Source organism: Cryptomeria japonica, chromosome 7 (assembly GCF_030272615.1).
Source record: "Cryptomeria japonica chromosome 7, Sugi_1.0, whole genome shotgun sequence".
In the NCBI taxonomy this organism is placed as follows: Eukaryota; Viridiplantae; Streptophyta; class Pinopsida; order Cupressales; family Cupressaceae; genus Cryptomeria; species Cryptomeria japonica.
Window position 1 is genome coordinate 854,405,883 of NC_081411.1, and position 15,413 is coordinate 854,421,295.

Below are 15,413 nucleotides of genomic sequence, written 5' to 3' on the forward strand. Positions count from 1 at the left end.
GTAATGCTATGACTTGTCCAAGGATATGAGGACACTGTGAGTCTAGTATGAACTGGGGCATTCCTTGTTTGTGACTGTCTTATCTCCATGCAAACGGGTACAATGACTTTCTGGGTCAAACATATGCCTCGATTGTCATAACCTACTTGCCATAATAAAGCTCAATGATGATAACGTACAAGAAGCTCTTTCACTTTCATATCTTCTGTCTTCCATCCCCCTTTCTTGATTGACTTCCATCGTCCTTCTCGAGTCCGCGTAGCCTGCTATCACATGACTAAGTATAATGACACACCCAAAACATTTGCATTTCATGTAGCTGCACCTACATTACCACATATAAGCATTTCATACATACATATAGATATCACAACTGCATCACATCCTGCACACAACACCTGTTAGCACTTGCATTATCATATTCATCTGCATTACTTACATTCACATTTGCATCATGCATACACATATAAAACATAAAAGAACAAAAAAATATATTGCATTGCATCATATACATATTTGCATCCATATCATAAGCATCACATAAGAACATCTCATCACATAGGTACACATGCATATAGCTACCACAAAGATGCATCATCTCATATATATATAAAGTATCATGATACAATGATGTCAAAATCATATGGCTACAATCACCCGTAGGTGTCTACATCATTATACAAAATGGTACAAAACTGATACAGAGGAATTCACTGATCACTCCTGCCAACACTATTGGTAGTGCTAATCCTATCCATGTCATGGTACCCCATGCCACGTGTCCCACCCTCATCTCCAGTCTTGGATCCTAGAACACTCATCTCAGGGCCTCTCTGTCCCCATCTCGATCGTACGGAATCAACTCCCCATCAATCGGTATCCGCATAATCCTATATACATCCTCCAGGGTGACTATCATCTCACCCATCGGCAGATGAAACGTGCACGTCTCAGAGTGCCATCTCTCAGCCAGTGCAGTCAGCAATCCCATGTTTGCTCGAAACTCAAGCACATACAGCACATGTCTCAAACCCATCTCCTCGATGGCAGCTCTGTCCTCGAGCGACAACTCAGGTCGCAACCTTTGCCTTGACGGGAATCTCTCCCGTGACTCTAGCATAGGTAAATACTCCTGCAGTCAACCAATCAATCATGTCAGTTATCGTGGCATTCACTGTTTATCACAAAATGCTACTTGCTACCTAAATGCATACGCTTACCTATCCTAGTGACACTCACTGTTCATCACAAAGTGTTGCTATCTATCCTAGTAGTGCTCCCTGTTCATCACAAAGTACTACGTGTGTGACATTCCCTGTTCATCACAAAGTGTTACTCACATTCGCACTCCCTGTTCATCACAAAGTGCTGCCTATCTTGGTGCTCCCTGTTCGTCACAAAGTGCCTTGATCTATCCTAGTCTTCCTAGAGGACCTGCTTGAGTGTATCCTCTTAGCAGCTTATCCAATCGACAGCGTATGTTCATCACAGAACTGCCGATTTGACCTAAAAGACTCAACCTATGCATTTTGACACACACGCGCTTCTAGACTGCACAAACGCGCTTCTGCAACACAGACGCGTTTTCTGAACACAAATGTGCCTATACCATGCACAAACGCGACCAGGGAACACAGACGTCCCTACATGACATAAACACCCCTATAGGGCACAGACGCTTTTACATTTCACAAATGCGCCCGCAATCAACGCAAACGCGGTTCCAGGCACAGACGCGCCTGGACCCGACACAGACGCGCCTGTCCGACACAGACGCGCCTGGCACTGACACAGACGCGGTTGCGTGTTTTTGCACTTTTTAACTACCCTATTCCTAGCGCATTTATTTCTACTTAGCATGCATTAATGACAAAACTTGAAATGCGTGAAAGTACGAGGAGGTTTTCGGGTACTTACCGGCTCTCCTGCATCTGTTGGTCGCTGGAATCGGCAAACGCGATCGAATCTATGAATGAAAGCCATCGCTGCTGACTGCTGCTGCTCTTTTCTCGCTCTGCACTGTGATCTCGTAAGGGTGTGGATGACAATGAGGATATCTTTTGCCCGTGGTCTATCTTATAGCCTAGCCTAGCCCTCGTCTTCCTTTCCCGAGTCAGTATTCTTCTTCCTGTGACTTTGTCACTTTATCCGGTCAGTCCATTCTATCCCGTCTTTCTTATCGAGAGATTGTCTACAATCTTTTCAGACATTTTCATCCAATCTCTCGAGGGGGCATATCATTCCCATTCTGGGGCAACTCTGTATCAGTTCATCTTATCTTCTTTGAAACAACGCGACAAGCCGCATTGTCTCAAAGAGGGGCAAAATGTAGACACCCAAAATTGTCATGTCTAATTAAATAAATATTTTATTTATTTAATTATCTAAGCCTAATTCTTCTATTAATTAAATAAATTTTTATTTATCCTCTTCTAGCCTTATTTCTCATTTAAATAAATACATTTATTTATTTAAATTATCCTTTTCCTAAATTAAATAAATATTTTATTTATTTAATTGTCCTACTTCTTCTATTAATTAAATAAATCTTTATTTATTTAATTAATTCATTAGCTTTTTCTACACATGACACATGTCATTCATCTCTTAATTCATACACTACCTACCTCTTTCATTATTTTGGTATTTCTTATACCTACCCTCTAATCCTAGCCGGCCTCTCTTTTTACACCTCTCAATCTTAACCCTCCATTTCTTATTGTGTCTTCTATTTAAGGAGATACTTTCTTCATTGTCAAACCCTAATAAGACAGGCTAATGATCTTTCATGCAACTTGGCTACACTAAGATCCTACTTGCAACCACATTCCGTTCTTTGTTGAGCTCTTGTGCATATAAAAATCTGAGAGCAAATATATCAAGCAAGATCAATGGAGATAGGAAGAATGGAGATCAAAACCCTATTGGACATGTGATGGTATAATCTTTGTGATTTTGAGTTATTTTGCATTGCCTTAGGTAATCTTCATATGTTATGGTGGATCTTTGTTCATTGTTAGGCTAGGGTTTAGTGGTTGGATTCATTTTAGCCTTTCAATATTGTTATTATTATTATCCATTTTCACCATAAACAATATCTAAACATCCTCTTAACCAAATTCTAATGTTCTATACTAAGATTAGACATAAACCTACTCAGAACTCCCACTATTAGGGCTATATATTGTCTAGTGCAAATTATTGCATACATCAAAATATATGAAACTAACATAAGGAACCTTAAAATATCCTCAAGATCATCATCAAAACTAGGACACACATCGTAATGCAACTTAGTACCAACTAGAAATGGAATACTAACTAGCTTATAGTAATGTATATTAAACCTTTGTAAAATGGAATGAACTACATACTCTGACTTTACCAAAGGTTAATTTGGTGAAACCAATCTTTGATTATCTCCATTCTAAGTATTATAGGTGCTAAAAATTTGAGTCTTGATCTCTTTAACCATAACCTTTTTGTTACCAATAAACATGTCACCAACATATAAAAATACTAATTTGTATTTGATTATCAATAGCATTACTGTATACACAATGATTCTCCTCACTCCTTATTTAACCCATCATCAATGCAAAATAATTAAACTTCATGTAACATATCTTGGGTAATTGTTTCAAACCATACAAAGATCTTGTTAACTTGCAAACCAATTTTTCTTTTACTTTCACAAATAAACCATCAAGTTGTTGCATATAAATTTCATCCTCAAGATCTTCATGCAATAAAGAAACTTTAACATTCATTTTATCTATCTCAAAATCACAAGAAAATAGATAACAAGAAAATAATACAAGTCAATCTATTAACTGAGATAAATTTTTACCAAAATCATTTCCCTGTCTCTAGGAGTAGCCCTTTGCCACTACTCTAGCCTTGTACCACTATAACTGATTGTTTGCACCATTTTTTTAAAATAAGTACTTGCAACCAATTAGTTTCCTTCCTTTGGGAAAACTAACAAGATCACACATGTCACAACTATCCAAGGTCATCATTTACTCTTCTATGGCCTTCATCCAAGACTGACTTTGTTTTGTAGAGAGAGCCTCCCTAAAAAATCTAAGTTCATTATCAATACTCAGCAAAGAAAATACACATTGAAAATATGGTGGGTCATACTTGTCAACTAGATTTCATTATCTTCTGGACCTCCTCAATGTATGAGTAATAGGATCTACATGCTCATCTTCTTTCATTAGTGTGCTCATTTAAGCATGCTTTGAATTTTTTAAACCTTCTTCTTCTTATCAATTCTTAGATCCATCTATGTTTTCTTCTACATGTGTGTTTTCTTGCTTCTAAATCTTTATCTCCAAATGCATTATCATTGTCTTTACTTTCTCCTTTAGTTCTGCTTCACCTTAGTAATCTCTAAACTCCATAAGAATCACATGTATAAGTTTTTTTTTACAAGTTAGAGGATTCCAAATCTTATAGCCTTTATATTCTTACTATAACCAATGAAGATATATTTCTATGCTTTTGGATCCAATTTAGATTTATATTATTACTATAACCAATGCAGATGTATTTTTACTATAATTGGTATCAAAGCAAGGTTCCTCTAAGATAAGCTTAATCACTTGAGGAAGATCTGGATGGCACAAGCTCAACTAGACGATTGACGATTGATATCATCTTAGAGGCGTGCAAGATGTTTGAAACGTTTATAGTCATTAGATGGAAAAGAAACAAAAACCCCATCGACTATGCCTTTGACAATAAACTTTCTATAAATTCATTTATCTAATTATAAAAAAGAAATCTATTTTATTTTATTTGTGCAAATGTTTTATAAAAATATATAAAATCTTAAAATTTTGTTGATTTTTCTATAAAAACAATTTAATTTAGTAAAATAGAATGCTTTTATAATTAGATGCATAAATTCCTTTTTATTTTAAGTTGATTTTCTAATTAAAAGTGATTTTCTAAATAAAATAGAATATTTTTTTATTTAATATATATCTATCTGGTATTTGATTATTTAATTTTCTAATCATTTTAAAAAATTAATATGAAATGATTTGCATGCAAAATGAACAAGCACCACGTAGTGGTGAGTACTTGCCATGTCATAGTATTGTAATAAGAATATTTGTTCTAATTTTTAATTATTATAAATTTGAATTGTAATAAAAACAATTGTTTTAATTTTTAATTATTATAATTTTGAATCATTGTTATTTTAAATTATATTAGTATAATTATATTTATGTAATATTAACTATAACTCTTTAATAAAATAATATAAATAATTATTCATTAGACATAGGGGACGAATAAGGATGAGCTTAGGACATCATTACTTATAGGCGAAGGAACAAGAGTGAGCTAAAGGAAAGAGGAAGGTGAGGCCGAAGTAAGAACCAAAAGCAAGATTTGAGATGAAAGACCAATGGGTTAATAAGCCTTTGAAAGCAGTGAGGAAGAAATTTAAAAAAAAACATTGTTTTTGTTTAAAGCTTGTTTATGTAGTTACTTGATCGACTGTTATATGTTTTAAAATACTAAATTGTATAAATGGTGTATAGGGCAGAATACTGTAGGCAGGGGTAGGGTTTTGCCTAATGTTTTTTCAGACTATGGACATCATTTTGGAGCAAATTTTGACAATGTTTCTTTCTGATGTGGGATAAATGATATTACAACTAATATAATTTGTTTCAAATATCAATACAATACATAAATTATCGATAAAAAAAATGATTACAAAATTATAATTTTCAAAAGGTATTAAAAAACAGAATGATTTCAAAAAGATATATAAAATACAATTATAAATACTACATATAATAATTAGTTTTTTTTTAATAAAAATATTTGCATTTAATTTAAACTTAATCAAATCCCTATAATTAGTTTTATCGTCTATATTTTGACATAAGAAAGAATTATTAAAATTTATATATCTAGAAAAAATATTTTATTTACATTATTATAAATAATAATAAAATTTAAAAACTATTACAATATACATTTAAAAAAAATACAAATAAATCCAAAAAAAACCTTAAAAAATCTATCATTCCTAAAAATTTGCTCCTATAACACAATTATTTTAAACCAATCCTAGTGTAGATAAATAATTTCTACAATATCTTAAATTAAAAAATATAAATCTCAACTTTACTAAAATTGAGTTTATTCTGAAAGAAAAAATAATAATTAGTTTTAATTGGTGCAAACTAATTGATTGATTGGGCTTAGTATTGCCTACGACAAGTACTAATAAGATGGAATAGAAAATTACTTTTAAATCTAGATTTTAGTCTTTAACTATTCTAGAATTATAATTGGTCATTGTTGATTTATTATTTAATTTAATTTAATTTATTTGTATTGGATAGTAAATATTTTATGAATTTTAAATATTATATTTATTATAATTTTAAAATTAATTGTAAGCTTTAAAAATATTGTAGTGATTTGATTAATAGTTTTAAATCCAATAATACTTAATCCCACATAGAAATAGAATTGTAGTTAAAAATACTTATTTTTTTAACAAATGCTTATATTAATGTCAAATTTATAAATTGATATTAAAACATTAATAATTCTAACCTTAATTCTTATAATACTTAATTATGATTTAATTCTAGCCCAAGGTGCACACAAGAAGTTCCAATGCAAGAACCAATTGAAAAAGAAAATTCACAATTAGACACAATACAATATGCAAAGATCTAATATAAATAATGTCAAAACATACCCTAATTAACTACATGATACATCATTCAAGATATGATAAATCTTAGGGTTACGATTTGGATTGTGATTCAATTAATGTTAATGTTGTTTGTAATCTATTAATTATATTTTTAGGTGCATATTTTATTAATATTTCAATTCTAATAAATTAAAAAAATATTTATATATTTTATTTAATTATTTTTTAATTTAAAATGTTTATTATTTATTATAATTTTTTTTAAATTGTTATTTTTATTAATATTTGGATTTTATATATTTTGACTTTGCATTTAGTTTATTCAATTTTAGTTTTTAATTTAGATGAAAGTTTGAATTGTTTGTCTTTTATGAAATTACAAATAATAATTTAAAATTTATTAGAATAAAATAATTTATAATTATTTATCTGATTAAGATCTAAATTTATTGTAAAAATTTATGTTTTGAATTTTTATTTCAATTTATACAATACCTTTAATTTATCTCTCCATCTCTCTATCTCTCTATCTTCCCCTCTCCCTCTTCCTCTCCATCTCCACATCTCTCTGTCTTTTTGTCTCTCTTTGTCTCTCTCACTCCGTCTTTCTATCTTTATCTCTCCATATCTCTCCCTCTTTCCCTCTCTCCATCTATTTATGTCCCTCTTTCTATATCTCTTTATTTCTCTATCATTTGTCTATGTCTCTCTTTCTCGTTCACACACTCCTTGTTACTCCTTCCCACCTTTATCTCAACATGACTCACATTTTCACACACACTCCTTGTTTCATCCCCCAATCTCCATCTCTATCTCTCCCCACTCCCTTCTTCTTTTTGTTACCTCATTTATCTCTCTCTTGCTCCCTCTCTCTCTCTCTCTCTCTCACACACACACACACACACACACACACACACACACACACACACACACACACACACACTTAGCTCCATTTCTCCTACTCTCTATATCCTTATACCTCTCTCTCTATATATCACTTTTAGTATCTTTATCTTTCTATGTCTCCATCTCCCCCCTCACATTGTCTCCCTCTTTCTATCTGCATTTCTCTCTCTCCCTCTTCCTCTCTCCTTCCATCTCTACCTTTCTGTTTATTGATCTCCCCCTCTCTCACCCTCAATCTTTTCCAAGTTATATTTATTTCTCTATCTCTCCTTTCTTTCCCTATCTCTCCCTCTCTTCATCCCCACATCTCCGTCTCTTGTTATAACTCCCTCCTTTTATATCTCTCTACTTCTCTCTCCTCTCTATTTCTCTCCTTTCTTCTCCCTCCCTCTATCTCCCCATCTCATTGTCTACCTCTTTCTATCTCCATTTCTCCCTCTCCCTCTCCCTCCCCCTCACCCTCCTTTTATATCTCTCTACTTCTCTCTCCTCTCTATTTCTTTCCTTTCTTCTCACTCCCTCTATCTCCCCGTCTCATTGTCTCCTTCTCTCTGTCTCCATTTCTCCCTCTCCCTCTCCCTCTCTCTCTCTCTCTCTATCTCCATTTCTCCCTTTCTATAAATTTACCTCTCTTTCTATCTCCATTTCTCCCTCTCCCTCTTCCTCTCTCCTTTTCTATAAATTTATCTCTCTCACCCCCAATCTTTTCCAAGTTATTTTTATTTCTCTATCTCTCCCTCTTTTTATCCCTATTTCTCACTCTCTCTCCGTATCACTCTCTAATCTTGTTGGTAAAACCTAGTTATTGTCATGATTCAAAGTTTTGTTTTCTATCAAGATAATGTCCAAACCAAGACTATTAGAATGGTTAATTTGGAAAATCTTTTGTCCATGCTTCAAATGAAGGCAAAATAGGGGACGAGGATAAATAAAATGGGGCGTTGCGAGAATCGAACTCGCGACCTCTCGCACCCAAAGCGAGAATCATACCACTAGACCAAACGCCCTCAACTTGTCTACTACTGAAAAGTTAATTACAACATCTGCACAAAATTCCCAATCCAATTCAAAAATATGAAAATACAAATTTCGACAATAATATCAACTGCCCGTCTAGCTCAGTTGGTAGAGCGCAAGGCTCTTAACCTTGTGGTCGTGGGTTCGAGCCCCACGGTGGGCGCATTTTTCGCTTATATTCTTTGGAATACCGGTGTTTGTTTTAGTCGGTGGTCTCGAGCCCGGAAGCTTTTTGTCGTCGTGGATGCATCGTACACATTTAGATGTGGCATAACATTTAAGAACCCCATTTCATTTTATACTTGTTTGCAGCGAGTAGTGATAATCAGTAAAAACCTTAAGAACGTCACTCATCGTGGGTGCCTCCATAGCATAGTGGCAGTGCGTTCGCTTCGTAAGCGAAAGGTCGCGAGTTCGATCCTCGCTGGGGGCTTAAGTTGCAAGATCTTGCGTAGTCTGGTTACTTTGATGTCTATTTTCCACTCCTACCAGGACTATCTCGTTGTCTCACGCTGAATACATCATTTTGTTACTAGTGAGAATGTGTCCTTGTCACTTCATTAATGGCCAAAATGTCAGCTTTAAGCTCTTCTTATCAAATTTAATCATGAGTGATTACAAATTTAATAGAGTTCACACTACTTATATGGGTGATTACAAATTCAATCACGCTTATAAATTTACATATAAGAAAACTTTCTCTCATTTCATTCCATCTCACATCTTCTTGAAATCTTTTTGGTTGATCAAAATATATTGCACCCACTTGGACAACTTGCTCAAATGATATCAATATTTTCCTTTGATGTATCTTCTAATCCTAGTCCTCCATCTTCCACTTGGAAATTTCATTTAAGAGAGGCTTTTCCTCCTCGCTTCATATGTAATCATTCATAGACTACTCTTATGCTACCAATGAAACAAGTGACTTTCAAGCAAGAGCATCCACGTATCACCATTCTTTTGCATCTTGGAGCACATCTCACATTGCTGATGGAGGTTTGATGATTTTGCATTATCTTATTTGCTTGCATTTGCTCTATATCTTGAGTGCGAACTTTTATTTTAACTTTTCAGTTTTATCTTTAGTATCCCAATCATTGTTTGCAATTGAAATAGGGTGCATCCACATGATGATCTTGGCATTCATATAATGCAAAGTAGCCCTAATTCCTCCACCTACATAACTTTCCCAACAATGTTCACATTTCAGGTGGAAAATTCTTGATAATAATCCACCTAAGTATTGGTAAGCTATTATCCCCTTCTGAGAAGATTTGGAAGACCAAAGAATAGTTTAAAATTTAATTTCCCAATATTCCAAAATTGTTAAATACTTTAAACCTTTTTTTGTGTATTATAATTTTTGAAAAGTATCACAAACAATGAGATATAAATACCTAGTTATTTTCCTCATACATTTGACAACCAAGCATAAAAAAATCCTTGATGCGAGTGTCTCTTTACTCATACATGCAATAAAAAAAACCTTCTTTAATGCATTTTATTATTATTTAATATATTCCACTATTTCTTCATTAGGATCAATTTTTAGAATCCTTAGCAAAGAGTGGCCCTTACCATCTTGTCAAATTGAAAATTGTTCTCTTTAAGTTGGTTTCCACCTCCACCATCTCCTTTGATACTAGCCTTAAATTTGGTTCTCTAGCATTGTTTGTAAATCCTCAACATTCAGAATGTAATCATAATTTTTTTTTGCCCCTTCAGTTGGTTTCCCCATCTTCTCTATAATATTACCTACCCAATCTATGCAAACACCCAAGAGGTATGTGACCAATCGTGCCTGCACATAGAACAACCTACCCAAAATATATATAGAACACAACAGTGGTAATAAATACCAATTAAATATTTTGAAATAAAAATAACAATGGATCAATAAATTTAAAGGGACAGAATTGAAATATAATAAAACAACATGAAAAATTTAAGCCCACCATGTAAAATCGACAATTCAAAGGAGAATTCTGGACAAAGACCCCAAGCATAGTGACGAGCTTTAATTAGAGATAATTCGAACAAGAGAAGCATCCCTCAAGTTGGTAAAGGAGAATGACTATTCATCTCACAAACTAAGGTCCTCAAAACTCCCTGTCAAAATATTTCTCAAACTCGTAACTTTAATTTCTTATAAACAAATTAATGTCAAATGGACCCCAACCATTTGTAGGTTGCCCATACAATTTTTTTATGTGAAGCTGCTTTTATAAGGCATTTAATATTCATGGCAATGGCATCATAGAGAGATATCCTTGAACAAATGCTTTGAATTAACATCATCAATGTTTGCTAAAGCTTCAAATTGATTACCTCGAAAAGGTTGTAGACATAGGTGGACATAATCTATGAATGAAATAGAGTAGTGTTTATTGTTATAATCTCCCCTCGATGGCTCATTCTCACCTTGGTTGCAAGAGCATCTAAAGGGTTGAACACTCATTTGAGAAGCATCAATGTGCATCATCAAGCATTGTGGCTAGCAATCTTTACAACTAATTGAATACATGTCCTAGTGGGTGGATAATAAGCCAAAACCATCGCATGCTGAGGAGTTGGTGATCTCAAGTTTATGGATATACATAAGCATTGATGGAGGGTCATTCAAATTGAATTACTTGGGAACTATGAAGCCTTTTCTACCCACAATCAACCAACTGGCCTCTTATGTTGGTGACATATAGGACTTAGTTATTGGTTGAGATAATGGCTTAGGCATAAGTGGGTAGTCCTTAATTTTGTGGTTTGAGGCTTGGAACCAAAAGCAAGTGTTGGCAAAGATTGATTATCACGACTATTTGCCAAAAAAAATAAAAATGCAAGACATCCCTCTCAATCTATATGGATTCTATAAGATCATGGTGAAATGCATCTCCATGATTCAGCTCACTAACTGCCTTGAACCCATTTGCAGGTTGAGTGAAATGGACTGGTTGAAGAATCCTGCAATTACATTCAAAAACTGTAGGACAAAATATGGCAATTGAAGCAATACCGAGAACATCTCAGTGCAAAGGAAAAGACAATGAAGGAAGACGTGGACTTTCACTATCATATTTTATTAATTGTCTTGCCCATGTAGTAGGGAATTAAGGTTTTTCAATTGAATATATCAAAATTGTAATTCCATCCTAACTATTGAGATCATTTCTACAAATTTAAAAGATAAATTTTGGTTTTTTAAGTTAGCAAATTTATTTACTATTATGTGATACTAATGAGTTATAAAATCATGATTTTGTAACGTCCTAGTTCTTAAAATGAGGACACTATTAACTATGTATGTGAAGTTTCATTTCATATTAAATAGAAATGAAGAGTTTTAGAAATATTATATAGTTATATAATTTTTTAGTTCAATGATGGAAGATAAATTTTGGTTGTTAAAGGTAGAAGATTTATTTACTATTATTTGATAACGATGAGGCATAAAATCACTATTGGTTATGTGATTGTTGAAGGTTGTGATAATTAGGTAGAGTGTAATTGGATTTCCTTTTTCTTAGATTATGTTTAATGATGATAGTCATTAGAATTAGTGATTATGATATTATTTAATCTTGATTTGGTCAATAAAGGGAGGACAATTATTTATTATTTTTTAATAGGGATGAAGCATAAAATCACTATTGGTTATATGATTGTTGAAGATAGTAGATTTCAATTTTTAGGTTATATTTAATGATTATAGTCATTAGAATTAATGATTATGATATATTTTTGTCTTGACAAGTGTAAAAAATAATATGATGCACGTATAAATATGTTTTGGACTAAATTAATGAATTAATAATGATAAATTTAAAGATCCTAAGAAATTAAATATTAAGATAAGTAATCATTAAGAATAAATTAAAAATAAATAAATAATAATTAATAGCATTAAACTCTTAGATTGATGTAGACTTTCACCATCATATGATACCAATTGATTTACCTATGTACTAGGGAATAAAGGCTTTTTTAGTTGAATATATCAAAATTTGTATTTTTGTATTAAACTATTAAAATCATTTCTAAGAACATGATCTTGTTCAACTTCAAGATTCTTTGAAAAGGAAGCTACTTATAACATATTAATTTATAATAGCATACAATGTCCAATTTGGCACTACTACTTGTAGGGATCATTTGATACAAGGACACCAAATAATTCTATATATTGTGTTAGCTCTTAAAATGAGGGCACTATTATTGATGTATGTGAAGTTTCATTTCATCTTAAGTGGAAATGAAATGTTTTGAAAATATTGTATAGTTGGATGATTATTCAATTAAATGGGAGAAAAAAAAAAATTGGTTAGTAAAAGTAGGGTATTTATAATACAATTTTTTGATGGGGACGAGGCATAAAATTGCTATTGATTATGTGATTGTTGAGGATTGTGATAATTAGGTAGAGTGTAATTGAATTTCTTTTTATTAGATTATATTCAATGATGATAGTCATTATAATTAGTGATTAAAATCATTTTTATTTTGATTTGGTCAATAAAGGTAGGATAATTATTTACTATTTTTCGATAGGGGTGAGACTTAAAATCATGACTATATGATTGTTGAAGATTGTGAAAATTAGGTAGATTGTGGATGAATTTCATTTTTAAAAAAATTATATTTAATGAAGATAAACATTAGACTTAGCGATTATGATAATTTTGTATCTTGGTAAATTTAAAAATAATATGGTGTATTTATAAATGTGTTTAAGGGTAAATTAATGAATTAATAATTATAAATTTAAGGATCCTAAAAAATCATAGTTAGGATAAACAATTATCTCTAGTAAATGTTGAGAAATTAAATACTAAACAATATTATTTAACTCTTAGATTGATGTGGACTTTTACTACCATATGTTATCAATTACTTTGTCCATATAGTAGGGAATTAAGGTTTGTTGGCAGAATATATCAAAATTGTAATTTTTTTGTCTAACTATTAAGGTCATTTTTATCAATATAGAAGTTATCTATGCATATATGGAATAAATAATAAAAATATAAATTTAACCTATAGCATGGATATAGAATTAAGCTACAAATTTGATTTTTTCTAACTTTTAAGTGAAAATTCTATTTGCCTTGACTTCTATAGTATACATAAAAAAGGTTGTGTGGATAAAGGATTTTGTAAGTGACTACGAAAATTTCTAGTGTCAAACTCTTAGGATACTAAGTAAACAATGTTTGTGCATAAATAAAAAACAAGTTGTCATTTAGTATTTCATAGCATATCAATATCACATAAAAATCCTTGGATGCTTCTTGATGTATGTAAAAGGTGTTCTAAAATGTGTTATGAATAGTAAGTGTTCAAATGAAGTGAGCCTAAATTTGAATTAAAATTTTGAAAATTTCTTGGCTCATTTATGGGAATCACACAACCAACCTAGGTCACTTGCACAAACCTTAGATCTAAACTAGGGTAGAAAATGGGTTAAACTAAGAATCAAAATTAGTCCTTGGGAGTGATGTGGATGGAAATAGTAAAGTTAAACTTAAGGACCAAATTGTAACAGAAATCATACCATTTTTAGTCACTATCATTGCAGAAAGAGTAACATATTCAAAGTGATCCCAATACAAATAGAAAATTTTAAGGTATACAATTTTGCCATTATATTCTTCCCCCACTTTGACTTGTGGGCGAGCTACCAAGAAGATCATGTTAGAGTATATAATCAAATAACCAATAAAATTAATATTCATATTTGTGTCTTTTATGTGTATGTGTGTGCACGTGCGTGCGCATGCACACATGCACATATATGCATATATGCACACACACATATACATACATACATACATACATACATACATACATACATACATACATACATACATGCACACACACATACACACACACACATACATACATACATACATACATACATACATACATACATACATACATACATACATACATACATACATACATACATACATACATAAAGGATCATGAAGGAAACAATAGTGAAGAAAAATATTTTTGATGGCAAGTTTATTCAAACTAGTTTAATGATGAAGCTCAACATATTATAGAAAAAGAAAATATAGCTGTCAATTGTCTTAGCAATGAATTTTTTGGTGTTTCTGTACAAGCTTCTATTTTTGATCTAGTAGACTATCCAATATTCGATATGATAAAATCTTTGATGTTTTTGTTAGACAATTAAACTAGCTATCTCAATGTGATATTTTAATGAAAGAAGTAGATCAAAAGTACTTACAAAATGCTATAACCGATGCATAAACTTTAGAAGATATTGGTTGTATTACCACTCATTATTATAAGCCTCTTTTTTATGTAAGCAATTTACCTAATAATGTTGGTAAGATTCTCTTTTATACCTTAATATTATAAATATTTTTGGAGAGTTTGAATCCAAGTAAACAATTATTTTGAGTATGCTAAGAAAATTTAAGGTTTTGTAATAGTCTTTGATGTATTGTTGCAAACAATACCAAAAGTCCGCGCCAATGAAATTTAAAGTCACAATGCTGGATAATAAAACAAAAATATTAGTGTTTACTTGATTCCAAATGCCCAATTAAATAACAAAGAATTGTGTTGTCTTTTGTTTTACTCTCCCTCCAAACTTAGCACAACTGCACAATAAAGAATAATACGTGCATATTAAATTCTTTTAAAATAGTAAAAAACCTTTGTTAGATGCCTTGCAAAAGGGGATATAAAATAGTGACATCTAACTCTGTGCAACAATGCAAATATTATTGGCAATGGTAGGAATATCCTCTTCTAGGAGGAC

General features: G+C 31.9%; 3 non-coding genes across 3 annotated transcripts; 2 read left to right on the top strand and 1 right to left on the bottom strand.

Moving 5' to 3' along the window:
* Positions 1–8,541: 8,541 nt before the first annotated feature.
* On the bottom strand, positions 8,542–8,613 carry TRNAP-UGG (transfer RNA proline (anticodon UGG)). Its single transcript has one exon. It is a non-coding gene; the product is annotated as a tRNA-Pro (tRNA).
* Positions 8,614–8,713: 100 nt separating this feature from the next.
* Positions 8,714–8,786, top strand: TRNAK-CUU (transfer RNA lysine (anticodon CUU)). The gene has a single exon. It is a non-coding gene; the product is annotated as a tRNA-Lys (tRNA).
* A 198-nt stretch (positions 8,787–8,984) lies between these two features.
* TRNAT-CGU (transfer RNA threonine (anticodon CGU)) lies at positions 8,985–9,056 on the top strand. Its single transcript has one exon. It is a non-coding gene; the product is annotated as a tRNA-Thr (tRNA).
* The last annotated feature ends 6,357 nt before the right edge of the window (positions 9,057–15,413 follow it).